The sequence below is a fragment of the Mustela nivalis genome (genome assembly GCF_964662115.1).
Source record: "Mustela nivalis genome assembly, chromosome: 12".
NCBI classification, from domain to species: Eukaryota; Metazoa; Chordata; class Mammalia; order Carnivora; family Mustelidae; genus Mustela; species Mustela nivalis.
The window spans coordinates 55,552,233-55,566,801 of record NC_139031.1 but is presented as its reverse complement, the minus strand read 5'-3'; the positions used below and the strand labels follow the sequence as shown (position 1 = coordinate 55,566,801).

The following is a 14,569-nucleotide window of genomic DNA, read 5'->3' as shown; positions in this document are numbered from 1 at the left end:
TTGTTAGGCTCTGAGCTAGGCATTTTGCTACATTATTTCTCTCTCTTGAAAGAATATGTCAAGTGGGTATTAATATTACTATTTCTTACATAAAGAAGCAGAGGCTTTGACACAAATTAGATGACTTATCTAAACTAACACAGGTTAAAAATAATAAAATAACATAGGTTAAGTGCTTTGGTGAGTGCTGTGAAGTGTGTAAACCTGGTGATTCACAGACCTGTACCCCTGGGGATAAAAATATATGTTTATAAAAAATAAAAAATTAAAAAATTAATAAATAAAAAAGTAAAAAAAAAGAAATGGCTAAACTGGGATTTGAGTCTAGCACCACTCAAAATATGGGTGCTTGACCACGATACACATGGCTAAGGAGTGCTGAAGGGAACCAGCGATGTGACTGTGAATCAAACAGCCAGCAAAGCATTCCTGTAAATTGTCCTTTATTTAAGCCAACAGGCAGATTTTAAAGAAATTTTTATTTATTTGAGAGAGAGAGAGAGCACGAGCAGGGGGAAAGAGAATTCTCAAGCAGATTCTGCCTTGAGTGTGGAGCCCCATGTGAGGCAGGATCCTGGGATCCCAAGATCATGACCTGAGCTGAAATCAAGACTTGGAAGCTTAACCAACTAAGCCACCCAGGTACCCCAAGCTAAAAATCAGATTATGTTGTTATTTAACACTGGTCAGTGGAACACTTAGGAAGGTACTTCCTTTTAGGAAGGATTGTGGTTTACCTTGACCCTAAGACCCAAAGATGTTTGTTCCAGGTTTATTTTGGTCTATGAGTTATTTCTGGAAAGCCCTAGAGTAGCTTCATGACTCTTGAAGGAGAGGGAATAATTTTTACAGACCATCATTTATTTCTGGTCCCTTTTTTATTCTTTCAATCCAAATCTTGGCCATTAATGAATCTTTTAGGTACAGTAGAAGGAAAAGAAAGTTAACTTTGGCTTAAACACTTTTCATAATACAAATGTATAAAGGGTAAGTACCACTTTGGAACAGTGCCTTTGTGTTGCCATAAAGTCACACTGTCAATTTTCATTAACTTGGACTTTATGGTAGTATGATAATGAACATCCGGCTAGGTTGACGTTAAACTTTGATATGCCTTTGGAAAAGTGGGTCTATGCCAGAAAATGGTGTAAATAAGATTTCAAGTGGGAACATTAACCTATTTAAGACAATAAATTAATTAAAAACTTGAGATAAATGCTTCTTATACAACTTCTCTTATATATTAAAAACAGACTGTTTTTTATCTGTTCTCCATTTAATAGCTGGATCCAATGATCTAAACTTCAAAATAAACTACTTTATTTTTTAACTAGTCTATTTCGTGTTATGTCCTATGAATGAGGCATTCACTGAGGATTTGGGGGGGAGTTTCAGATCTGTTAACTAAGTCAGCAGTCTTTGTCAGTTTACTGCCTGATAGTGTTTAAGGGTGTCTGGGAGGCTCTGAGTGCTCTGAAGGTAGTAAGCAAAAACCACAAAACACACACACACACAGACGAAAAACAAAACAAAACAAAACAAAACAAAACCTAGTTGAAGGAAATTGCAGTTTCTAATCCAGGGGGATTTTTCATATACTTTAGTATATATAGTTCCTTCTTAAAAAAACCTCTTCTAACAAATCTTAGGCTTCTCTGTGCTCAGCATGTGAGTATGGGCTTTTGCTAACTAACCAGTTACCTTCCCCTTGGGTCCCACTTGAAGTTCCAAATCAAAGCCTGAAAAATGGCTCAAAGTATGTCCTTCTCAATAATAGATGTGACTTTAAATCCTTGGGTACAAATGAATAATTTATGGTCATTTCCCAAAGAGAATATTTTCTCTGTGTTTGAAGATGTGTTGAAGATGGTAAAGCATGGCCCTTTGAGTAGCCATCATTTATAGGAGGGTGAACCTTCATCAGATGTCTGGATATGAAATTATCTCTCTTTGTAGGGACTGGTTTACAGTAGCCAGAGTATTTACAGAAACCAGGAAGCGTGGATCAGCCTCTGACGATTTTGTTCAAGTCCATCCATCCATCTTGGGTCAGATGAACCAGAAAAAAATAGCAAACACAGATCCCCTGGTACTCTCTTGCTAGCTGCAGGAATATTTTAATTGCTATCTCCCCCACCCCCCACCCCAAATGATAGTGTTATGGTAAAACGGTAAAACAAACAAACAAACAAACAAATGAACACATTCTTAATTGGTTATTCTAGATTTCGAACCTAAAGCTTAAAAAATCATGTCTCAGATATAGAAGCTATTTTTTTTTTTAATCATGAAAAAACTGTATTTACATTTAGCCAGCTGGACTCAGTTTAGATGATCCCAATTTTGTTGGCAACATCCAAAGCATCATAGTCAGGGGCCAGCCGAACGTATGCCTTCTTCTCTCCACCAGGCCTGATTAAGGTGTTGACCTTGGCTACATCAATGTCATAGAGCTTCTTCACAGCCTTTTTGATCTGGTGCTTGTTGGCCTTGACATCCACAATGAACACAAGTGTGTTGTTGTCTTCTGTTTTCTTCATGGCTGACTCAGTAGTCAGGGGGAACTTGATGATGGCACACTGGTCAAGCTTGTTTCTCCTGGGGGCGCTCTTTCGAGGGTATTTGGGTTGCCTTCAGAGACGCAGAGTCTTGGGTCGTCGGAACGTAGGTGATGTGCGGATCTTCTTTTTTTTGTGACTGTAGATGCCTTTCAGCACCGCTTTCTTGGCTTTCAAAGCCTTTGCTTTGGCTTCGCTTTGCTATGGGCAGGGGCTTCCTTCTTAGCTCTCGGTGCCATGTTCGTAAAAGGCGATATAGAAGCTTTTGAATAGGATTTAAACCACCAGTAACTAGCTTTAGGTAATATATAAGGACACTTAAAAGAGAGAGGGGCACCTGGGTGGCTCAGTCGGTTAGGCTTCTGCCTTCGACTCAGGTCATGATCCTGCGATCCTGGGGGCTCCCTGCTCAGTGGGGAGTCTGCTTCTCCTTCTCCCTCTGCCCCTCATGTGCTCATTCCCCCCCCCCAAATAAATACGTAAAATCTTTTTTTTTTTCTTAAAGATTTTATTTATTTATTTGAGAGAGAGACAGTGAGAGAGAGCATGAGCAAGGAGAAAGTCAGAGGGAGAAGCAGACTCCCCATGGAGCTGAGAGCCCAATGCGGGACTTGATCCCGGGACTCCGGGATCATGACCTGAGCCGAAGGCAGTCGTCCAACCAACTGAGCCACCCAGGGGTCCCTAAATACGTAAAATCTTTAAAAAAAAGAGAAAGAGAGAGTGTTCCCTCTTATTTCTTTACTTACTCTGCTATGTGTGTGTGTGTGTGTGTGTGGGAGGCACACGCATACTTGCACATGAAGCATTTAAAATAACTCTCATGTGGAGATTTCCAAATTTGTGCAATTAATAGCTTGGGTGAATCTGCCATTTTGTTATAAAATGCTATTATGTGAACCGTTACTGTGAGAGGCTTCAGCAAAGGGCTTCCCCCCCACTTAAATAGTCAGAACTGTCTTATTTGTAGGAAGAATGTAATTTAATACTCTAAATTTGCTTTTTCCATTTTCTGCTATGGGCCATACCTGTGAGTTGTTTTCACTTTACAATGTAAGAATGATAAAGTTCCGCTAACTTCTTGAGTAAGGTGTTAGATAGTAGCCAATGCTATAGGAGAGCTTCATGTACTGCTTAGATGAAAGTATCAGGAATAGATTACATTTTAAAGTTCAGTTCTATCATGTGTTTTGCGTTGTGACACATATTTTAAAAAAAACACCCAACATTCGTTTTGGTTTAAGTCACAAACCACAATAAAGTGCCTTTATTGTGCAGTCTGTAAAGAAAGCTTTCTGCATAAAAAGAGTTTACTAGCTCAATAAAATAATTTATTATCTGACAGAAATCTGGATGGGCATGTTAATTAGGCAGTGAGAAAAATGCAAATGTAACTATGTCTCTAAGGAGTTCAGGTTACAGCCTAAGAAGTTAAAGAACAAAGAAAAAAAAGTGGGCCTATTGAAGAAGAATCTTCCAGGTTAAAACTTTTGAAATGTTTTGCTGTCAATGTGATTTTTTTAATGGTACCATGAAGCTTCAGAAGCACTGATTTAACATCTATATTTATTTCTCTAGCTAATTAGCCCAGTCAGCTTCAGATTTCTATTTCTCTTACTCATTTGTCCCTAATGATTTCTGAAACTACCAATGAATGTTTATACTTTTTTGTTCAAAAATTCACGTTTCTTTCCTTAAGAAGTCTCCCTGACTTCTGTTTGAAGTTCATCCCATTTCTTTGTCCTCACAAACATCCTCTCTGTCAAGACAGGCCCTGTGTGATGGGCCCCTCTCAAATTGTGTTGCTTCAAGGGCCTGTTGAGCTTGTTGTTGACTGGGACATTCAGTGCCCTCTTTAAAATGTTTTTGGTAGTTAAAAATATAAAGCTTTCTATAGTACTTTGAATTCTATTTCCCTGTTTCAAACTCTGGCCAGAAATGTCTATTTTGGTACTTTAAAACGTCCTCTACAAGATAAATCAAATCAAAAGCATTGTGTAAGGAAGGGAAAGTGCAGGGAATTAGGGTTCAGGTAGAAAGGCAAATTTTTAGCCTCTTGAGGCTCAGCTTTCTTATCTATAAAGTGGGAGCAGTGACACTAATCTCATAATGTTTCAAAAATAAGATATGAAAAGTAAATATTATACTAAAGCACGTTGGATATGAATGCACAAGGAAAGTCACTTTTTAATTCATATGAATTCTTTAATTTAATCTTAAAAAAAGCCAGAACCCTTATGACCAGAGTTGTTTTAGCTTGCTTTTCTAGGCACATGTTAGTTCTACTGAATGTCTCTCCTCACTTAGTTTATGATAGGTCCTGAGTATCTATATATCCAAAAACAACTTTATTTCTTCTTAGCTTTGATTAGCTTAGTTTGAAAAGCGACTATGAGAATTTTGTTAGCACCTGTTCTCTTTCTGAGTATATGAACATAATCATCTTTTTGATAGTTCTGAATGATTTTCTGCACTAGGCTGGTAGTTACTAGACATTTCCAAATGTCAACAAGTGTCTCTCTCAAATGTTTTGGTGCACGGCTATGCCATAAGAAGTGCTCGCCTTTCAGGTTGTTCTTGAATTTTGTCTCTGTCCCTCACATTTTTCTCATTCTCTCTGGCAGATGGTGTTTTCCAAACAGCTTGTGATGACATCTTCCATTTCACTTGCTCTTCTTCCCATGTGACTCTGACATTCCTCTTAAAATGTGGGCTCTTCATAAATCTGGTGGTGCTCTGTGACTTAATGTGATTTCCAAGCTAGGCTGTAAAATCAACACAGTTGCTGTCTGACTCTCTTGGGATGCTTGCTCTGGGAACCCAGCCACCACACAGTGAGGGCACCCCAGTGTCTGCTGGCAGACCACAAGGAAAATATCCATGCACATTTTCTGGCTGACAGACTAGCTGAGGTCCCAAAGGACAACCAGCATCAGCTGCCAAACAGAGGAGCAAAGATACCTTAAGATGGTTATGACCTTGGGGCACCTGGATGGCTCAGTCAGTTAAGCATCCGACTCAGCATCCGATGGCTCAGTCAGGAAATCATCCGACATGATTTCCACTCAGGTCATGATCTCAGGTTGTGAGATCAAGTCCTGCATCAGGCTCTGCACTGGGCATGCAGCCTCCTTAAGATTCTCTCCTCCTTTTCCTTTATCCCCTTCCCCCCTTCTCTTTCTCTAAAAAAAAAAAAAAAACAAAAAGAAAGAAAGAAAAGAAAGATGGTCATGGCCTTTGACTGATGAGTTATCCTCCCCTACCTTTGAGTTTTCCCAGCCGAGGCCCCCAACATCATAGAACTATGTCCTGTGTGAAATCCTGACACCCAGAATCAGGGTACACAACAAAATAGTTCTTTTAAGATTCGAAGTTTTGAGGTGGTTCCTAAATTAGCAATAATATCTGGAATGCTTTCCTTTCCTACTCCCCCTTCCAATGGGCATGTCAATAGAACTTAATTGTATGCTACTTAACACGTGTATTTTGAATGGATGTGAAATAATTAGAGCTTCCATTTACTCAGTGCTTGCTATGGGCTAGGCACCATTTATTCCTACCGCTTCACACACCTTACTGAAGTCTTACAACAAGGCTATAAAAGAGCCCTTATCACCGATATCTTCATTTACAAATGAAAAAAACCTAGAGGTGATATAGCTTGTTCAAGGTCAAACATCTATTAAGCATTATCTCCAAAACTTTCATTCTATGTTGAAAAGTGTGGAGGCAAATGAAAGTGAAGTCAGAAAGCTCAATGTGCCTTTTAGGTGTATAGACTGAAAATGTCCAATTCCAGATATACCTAAAAATATTTAATGCATTTAAAACTACCTCTTTCGAACTTGAAGCAAAATACAAGAAGTCACCTTTTCGTAACTCAACTAGTTGCTGAGATCCACGGAACTGTTAGTTAGTATTTTTATTTTTTCTTAAAGATTTAAAAAAAAATTATTAGAGAGAGAGAGCACAAGCAAGGGGAGTAGAGGCAGAGAGAGAGGGAGAAGAATGTGGGCTTGATTCTAGGACTCTGGAATCATAATCTGAGTCAAAGGCAGGTTCTTAACCAATTGAGCCACCCAGTCATCCCTGTGACTTAGTAATTCTAAGCTGAGAAATCAAGGATAGTGGGGGTGTCTGGGTGGCTCAGTGAGTTGAGCATCCAACTCTTGGTTTTGGCTCAGGTTGTAATCTCATGAGTTGTGATCTCATGGGTCATGGGATCCAGCCCCACGTCAGGCTCTGTGCTCAGCACAGGGGTGCTGTAGGGAGATCTGCTTGAAGGATTCTCTCCCTCTGCCCCTTCCCCTATTCATTCTCTCTCTCTCTCTCTCTCTCTAAAATGGATAAATAAATCTTTTGAGGAAAAAAAATCAAGATTAGCACTACATTCTGTCTTTGACAAACATACCTCATCTATTCTAGGATGCACATTTTTCAATGTTTTACCAGCTTTTAAAGGGGAATGCTTTTTACAATTGATCATGTGTTATTGTTAGATTATCAACATTTTCATTGTTTTTAGTGATATATATATATATAGATGGATATAAAATATATAAATATATAAACATATATATAATATATGTATAAATCTTTCTTACAATAGATTGTATCTTACTTTGGTAAAATGCACATGCTACATTTTCATTTATATTTCAACCTATCGGGGGTGCCTGAATGGCTCAGTCATTCAGCGTTTGCCTTTGGCTCCCATCATTATCACAGGGTCCTGGGGATCAACCCCCCACCCCCTGCATTGGGCTCCCTGCTCAGCGGGAAGCCTGTTTCTCCGTCTCCCACTTCCTCTCCTTGTTTTCCCTCTCTCGCTGTCTCTCTCTGTCATTAAAAAAAAAATTATATTTCAACCTATCAGATGCTGGAATCTGGCATATGCTATAGTTGCAACAATGGGATACATAAACAAGGAAATGACAAACCATTTTAAATGGTTGAAGCATTGCTGAACTGAACAGTCAAAGACTGTCCAAGATCTAGCAGGCTCTAAAATGAGGCCAGCGTTAGCATCCCATCATTGCCTTACCAATATATGTGTTTTTGCTCAAAGAACTGTCGTTGTATAGACACTTGGTAATCAATATTAATTGGGTCTCTGCTAGAATGAGGTCTCACAGGGACCTAGTGAAAAGGGACAACTGCTGGGGTTGCCCATTTCTTCCCTTTTCTTCAATGAAAAGCATCTCCTGCATCAAAGATTTCTGGTACCTTGTTTTATCTTGACATTAGACCTATAAAATTTACTTTCCTCTACATCAATTATCATAACCCCAGCTTTTTTCCAAAATATCACAACATGTTTGCAAGCTTGTATAACAATTAATAGTTGTGAAGTCATTGCAATAGTAAAAGTGCTAAGTATTGCAGATTGTTTTCATCTACAGTATTTAATTTTCAGAGATCAATCATCTTCCTAAAAGTTTAATTTAGTGATTTTATGCACTACAATGGGTGAGTCTAAATTCTCAATATTCATAAAAGGAATGATCACAATATAGTGAGAGTTGGGACGCTTTCAGACAGTGCTTCTGATCAGGTGGCAACATGGCCTCCTGTAAGCAGAGTTACTGCAGCTGCTCCGGACATTGAAAACATGTCTCTGGCTCAACAGCTCCAAAGGTATTTATTTATATTTCTTCTTTTAGTGGGGTTGTTGCTGAAATAACAGGACTTCTTCTCTGCTGAAGAAGCAAGGTTTCAAGATTTTTTTTTTTTATGTTCCTCTGAGAGTTTCTTTTTCTATCAAAGGGGAAAATGACCAATAAGTAATTATTTTAAAATTAAATAAAACTTCTCTTCCAGTTGATTATATATAAATTATAGTAATTAAAGGTAGACTGAACTTTTAAGTCACTACACTGTGTGTGCCAAAATCTCTCAGAAATGTAGTGATTTCTAGGACCCCATGATTAGAGAGCTGGTGTGTCCATCTGTCACAGTTCATTTAATTAAACAAACCACAGAGAAAGAGACAGTCTTATGAATTAAGATCAGAGGAACAGAAGGAATCTGCTGTGTGAAGAGCTGCAGAAGAAGAGTGATGTAGGCAGGAGCAGTGAATGCAGATAATCTGAGGTGCCAGTGAGCTTCCTGGCATTAAAGGGTAACAAAAGGACCGTTGTCCCTGGATATGGTGAGAGGGACACTGGTACGGGACTGCTGGAAAGAAGGCTAGGAGAGGAAAAGGGATTGTTAATACCTTACAGGTCATGGATCGTGGACATTGTTGGCTGCCTACCTAACCTCTGTTTTCCCCATTTAGTCCTCTGTTCTGGACTAAATGTTTGTGTCGCCTTAAAATCCGTATGTTGAAATCTTGACTTCCAAGTGTGATGCTGTGAGGAGGTGGGGCTCGGGGGTGGCGAGGGGATCATGAGGATGGTGCTCTCAGGAGCGGAATTGGTGCCCTTGGATGAGCCTGGAGAGCGCCCTCTCCCTCCCCCGCTGTCTCTCTCTCTTACTCTCCCCTTCTCTCTCCCCCCCCCCCATCAGCGTCTTGTGAGGATATAAGGAGAAGACAGCTGTCTGTAAACCTGGGAGAGTCCTTCATGAAGAATCCAGCTATGCTGTCACTCTGATCTCAGACTTCCAGCCTCCAGAGCTGGGAGGAAGGAATGACTGTGGTTTAAGTCACCCATTCTGTGGTATTCTGTTACAGCAACCTGAACCAAGGCACTCGGATTTTCTGGCTCTTCTCCATCTTCATGCATTACCCACGCCCCTCAGTGGGAAGCTAACTCCATCTCTAGCTCCAGGAATGGGCCCTGGTTGGCTTAGGCCAATCAGCTTCCTCCAGTCCTCTGCTCATAGTCATTGTTTCAAGGGTGAGCCTGTGACCCAAGAGACCCAACTGGGGCAAACCACTGCACCCTTACTTCCCCCTTTTGGACATGAACAAGAAAATCTGCTGTCCCGATTGTGTCTTATAGACTTCTTAGGAACTATGATTGGGAGATACCACTGGGGATGGCTGGAGAATGCAGAAAATGGAATTTGATGGGATTTTAGAGCTGCTTTACTTCTAGATTTTTAAACTTTGAATCAAATTCCCTTTATTGTTTAAGCCCATTTGATTTAGGTTTTCTTATTACAGCATACACAGCCACCATCCTCTGGGAAGCCATTGCATGGTTTTATGTCAGGGAGTGGGTTACTCGTGTTTCATTTTTTCTTTTTTTTAAGATTTTATTTATTTATTTGACAGAGAGAGTGAGAGATCACAAGTAGGTAGAGAGGCAGGCCGAGAGAGAGGAGCAGCAGAGAGCCTGATGTGGGGCTCGATCCCAGGACCCTGAGATCATGACCTGAGCAGAAGGCAGAGGCTTAACTCACTGAGCCACCCAGGCGCCCCTTGTGTTTCCTTTTTTAAAAAGGTTATTATAGGTGAAACAATAAAGGAGATTTATTAACTTACAAAAGGAAAAACTAGATCAAGAAGAATAGTAAGAAGCAATTGTAGCAGGTTATGTGAAAGGTAATAGTATAAACCTACGGGGTGACATTGGGATAGAGGAAAGGTCACATGGAAAGAAATATATCTTGGCAGTACAATCAATAGCACTTGTTGAAAGTTTGGCCGTGGCAGGTGAGGAACAAAATAATTATGGATGATTTCCCCAAAACCCTGACAATCGAGATGGTGCCATTTACTGAAATGAAGAAGCTGAGTTAGGGAGTGGGGTGGAAAACAAGGATTTTGGTTTGACATATGTTAAAGTTTACGATGACTGGGTTTTTTGTTTGTTTGTTTAGTTTGTTTTGTCTTGTTTTTTAATGAGGATAAGCCGAGCATATAGTTGTGTGTATGAGTCTGACATTCAGAGGAGAGATCAGGGCTGGAAATGAAATTTGCAAGTCATCAGCTTTTTGGTGGATTTTTAAAAAAATAGAATAAAATGAGGTAAATTATAGAGAGATTGTAGATGAAAAGTAAAGGAGAGCCTGGTATAGAGCCTGGTGCTTTCAAAGTTTGGGAATTGATTAAAGTGCTTGGGGGGATATCAGGGAAGATTGGTCAGAAAGGCAAGTGGGAAATCTGCAGTATGAATAGTTTAAGTAACAAAAAAAAAAAAAAAAGAAAAAGAAAATATTTCAAGAGAGGCATTCATTTTGTGCAATTCTCCTCAGAGTCTGAGTAGTAGGAAGAGAACCGCCCATTTATTTGGGAGTGTTGGAAGTTTGAGATACTAGAAAGCTCTCTTGGTAATCAAATAATATATTTTTTAATTTATTTATAACAGAGAAGTTCTAATATCTATGCTTTATTTCTTTGAAGATTTATTTATTTAACGAAGAGGGAGAGAGAGAGAGCACTTAAGCGAGGGGAGAGGAGGAGGGGTGGGGGGAGGAGGAGGGATAGGGAGAGGGACAGAGAGACTCTAAAGCAGACGCCACACTGAGTGCACGGTGCAACTCAGGGCTGGATTCCCAGGACCTCAAGAGATCTTGACCTGAGCTGAAACAAGGAGTCAGATGCTTAAATGAGTGTGCCACCCAGGTGCCCCTAATATCTATGCTTTACACATAATACTTCATGGATTATGCATCATAATTAAGCAGAATATTTGATCAAAGAAATGATTCTAACTCAAAAAACTCCCAGGTCCTAAAAAGCTTCATCCAACAAAAGTAATTAAATATGATTCCCATTTTTACCTACACTTCTTAAAAAACATTAATGGAGATTCATGTAGTAACTCATAGCCTCAACTTTAAAATTCTCTTTCCATTGCTCCTTACTTCTCTCAAAAAGGTACCGGAGGGAGAGAGAGAATGAGGGATGGGGGAGGGGGCAGCTGAGGTAAGTGTGTGTCTATCTCTCTTCTGGTATTTTCAGTCTTTCCCAGATAGTCGTCCTTGACTTTCTCTTGACTTCTACCTTCCTCCACCTCTCACCACATTGTGAGAGTGCTTCTCCCACTAGGTGCTGAGACTCTTCCTAGTAGGAGCCTTTCCAGCCACTCTTGAATGACTGGAAGATCCAATTACTGCATTTCTCTGGATCTTCTTTCTGAAGGGAAATGCAAGAGGCCTCTTGGAAATTGTATCTCACGCTGATTGCTTTTTCCTTGTAGAGAAATTCAGATGAATCAAATTATCTTCCTTCTGAAATCTAATTTTCCAGTCATGCTGGATGGGGTTTATGGGTCAAATTATTTTGCTTTTCGAGTATTCATTTAAATAAATTTTCCCACTGTTACTAATTTTCAAAAGCCAAAATACCACATTTTAAAGGACTTCAAATTCACTGCATTTGTGAAAATAATTTTCATGCCAGTGGCTGATTCTTGCTTTTCTTGGGTTGCTGCTTTGGAGATTATCTGTTTTCTATAATGTCATTATCCTGTTGAAATCCATCCGTCTCATTCCCCCTGTCGTGGGACAGTTCTTTCAAGTTCAGCAGGGAAGCCACACTGAATACGAATCTCCACCTTTTCAATAAGTAATGAAAAACAAAAGCAAAAAAGCCAGGTCCGTGTGGAAGTGACGGGTATGCATTCTTATGTTGTGAAGGTGTAATGTGAAACTAATATTCTGTCAAACCTGTTGAACACTTACTCAGTTTCCTTCATCAGGGCATTCACATTTAGGATAAAATATGACCATGCCATTGGAAGGAAAGAAACAATGTAAGTTATTAGAGAAAGCAAACTAGACTGGCCACAGGCTTTGGCTCAGGTTGGGAAACTGACCAGTATCCTTTTATTAGAGCTGAAGTAGGCTTACACCCTATGCTTCAAAGAGCTCTCCAAATGGGAGACATCCCAGACACCTCAGGACGCTTCTGTCTGCTGACCATTTTCCTTTATGGGTTGGGGCAGGATTTCACCAGAAGAAAAAGCAAAGGAAGGACTCAGGGCACATTCATCTCCTACAACAGTTTAAATGCTGAGGTGTCCTAAAACTATAGGAACTCTTTAGAAGCTAAGCTGACGAAGGTTTTCCTATTTATTCCGGTCCAGTGCAAATATTTGTCTATTGAGAAATACATAATACATTAGAATCATAAACCCACCATCTGCTGAAAGGGAGTCAACACCCACCTGGAAGGAGACGGATGCCGGCTGGGATCCTGTTCCTCCCGCTCCCAAGGCCCTGAAGACGGTGGCGCTAAGGAGCCCGGCTTTGTTTGAGCGGCCCCATGCTAAGAGTCCCTGATAAAATTACAGAAGGGTGTGTACCTTTTCGCAACCTCTAGAGATTACTTTCCGGCTCCCTTAGAGAAATCTTTTTACGGTAATTGGCTCCAAAGGCGGCTAATAAATACGGTCAGCCTGGGGGTACGCGGGTGCATTCGTCAATCTCCTACAAGGAATGAAATAAAAGAGTAAGTCACCTCAAGTTTTGCAATGACGACAACAGATCTGGCTGTCCACATTAGCTGAAGGGATCCTCTTTCGTGGAAAGAAGGACGGGTGACAAAGGACCGTCTACTCACAGTGGTTTGTCTTTTTAAATTACCGTAGGTCTTCATTTTAACGGACCCTTACGACATCAAGGGGATATTTGACCTTAGGGTTCTCCCTGAAATGCTCGCTCTAGCTACTTAGCGATAATCTTAGAGAATCTGGAAAACAATTTGTAGTGGAGCATTGTTCTGGCAGGAGATGCCATTGCTATTTTTTTTTTTTAAAGATTTTATTTATTTATTTGACAGAGATCATGAGTAGGCAGAGAGGCAGGCAGAGAGAGAGGAGGAAGCAGGCTCCCCACTGAGCAGAGAGCCCAATGTGGGGGCTCGATCCTAGGACCCTGGGATCATGACCTGAGCTGAAGGCAGAGGCTTTAACCCACTGAGCCACCCAGGTGTCCTGGGAGATGCCATTGCTTTTTGAAGAAGCCTTCCAGAACAGAAAGATTTCAGAATTTCACATCCCATAAAGCGTTCCCCTGAAGGGCTTGTCTTGGAGATTGTTCTTCTTTGGGAAGACTTTAACACAAAACAAAGACAGATGACTAATTATTATATTTTAGAGTTTGAAAGTTTTGAAACAAATTACCAAGGAATTTCTATGAAGATTTGGATTAGTATTAACATGCCTGAACCAAGAGCCGTAACTTTCTATGACTACTGGGTGATTTACACAGGTTATTTGCCAAATATAGGCATGAAAGCTAATCAAGCTAAACCTGCCCTTTTGGGACACATTGCTTTACTCTGACACTTTTCTTAGGATGCTAAGGACACATGATTAATGTAAATAAAATTCTCAAATGTCCCTTAGGATTAATGCAGTGGAGAGAGACTTCAACGTGACAAATAGGTAGACAGAACAGGTGATTTTAAGAAGCCGTTGAAAGCCCACTTATTAATATTACCTGGAACCTTCTGAAATCTCCAGCTTTCCATTGTTAAACGCAGATGTGTGGTGGAAATACTAATCTCAAATATCTTGAGGAGAGCAAAAAGTTGAAGTAAGGCTTTACCCAGAGCCTGTCCAGTAGGGAGTGTTGAGGGCGATCTGTAACTCCGGAAGAGGTCTCCAAGAAAGTCAAGAATGCTGCCTAAGGTAAACCGTCCTCTGCAAAATTTTCCTGTGGGTACAGTGCCTGAAGTAAGAATACTGGGTCATTTAGATCAGGGAGTTTTTACTGAGGGGGTGTGCTGGGGGTTTTGGAGTCAGGTTATTTAAGGACCTATTTAGAAACTGTCCCTGCTCCCCTGCCCCCAGTGGATTTACTTGGAGACAAGTCCCAGAAACCAGCTTCAGGTAATAAAACCCAGATACAAAGGTGAGTCAGGTCAGGTGGATACATCCAATCAGTGGGGGGGATGCATACTGTCTCCCTGGTTACCAAGGAGTATGGGCCCCGCCCTTTGGGCACCTATCCCAATCAAGGTGTAATAGGCTGGTTCAAATGTCTACTAGGGTAAATTGTAACTCAATTGGTCACCTAGCATCACTGTGGAGTTTCCTGTGTGTGTTACAATCTCATTGGCAACTGTGCGTGGCCAAGCCTGACCACATGGCTTTTGCTTTTAAAAGCTAAAC

General features: G+C 40.4%; 1 long non-coding RNA gene and 1 pseudogene across 2 annotated transcripts in view; both read right to left on the bottom strand.

Annotated features, from left to right (window-relative positions):
- LOC309845264 overlaps positions 1–14,299 on the bottom strand; it is a 34,455-nt gene extending 20,156 nt beyond the window's left edge. The window contains exons 1-2 of the long non-coding RNA XR_014301174.1: positions 13,896–14,299; positions 12,620–12,881 (exon numbers count right to left, since the gene is read on the bottom strand). This is a non-coding gene — a long non-coding RNA (uncharacterized lncRNA). The remainder of the gene's footprint in view (positions 1–12,619; positions 12,882–13,895) is intronic.
- Positions 2,295–2,897, bottom strand: LOC309845070 (large ribosomal subunit protein uL23 pseudogene; annotated as a pseudogene). Its single transcript has one exon. The product of its transcript is annotated as a large ribosomal subunit protein uL23 pseudogene (transcript).
- Positions 14,300–14,569: the final 270 nt, after the last annotated feature.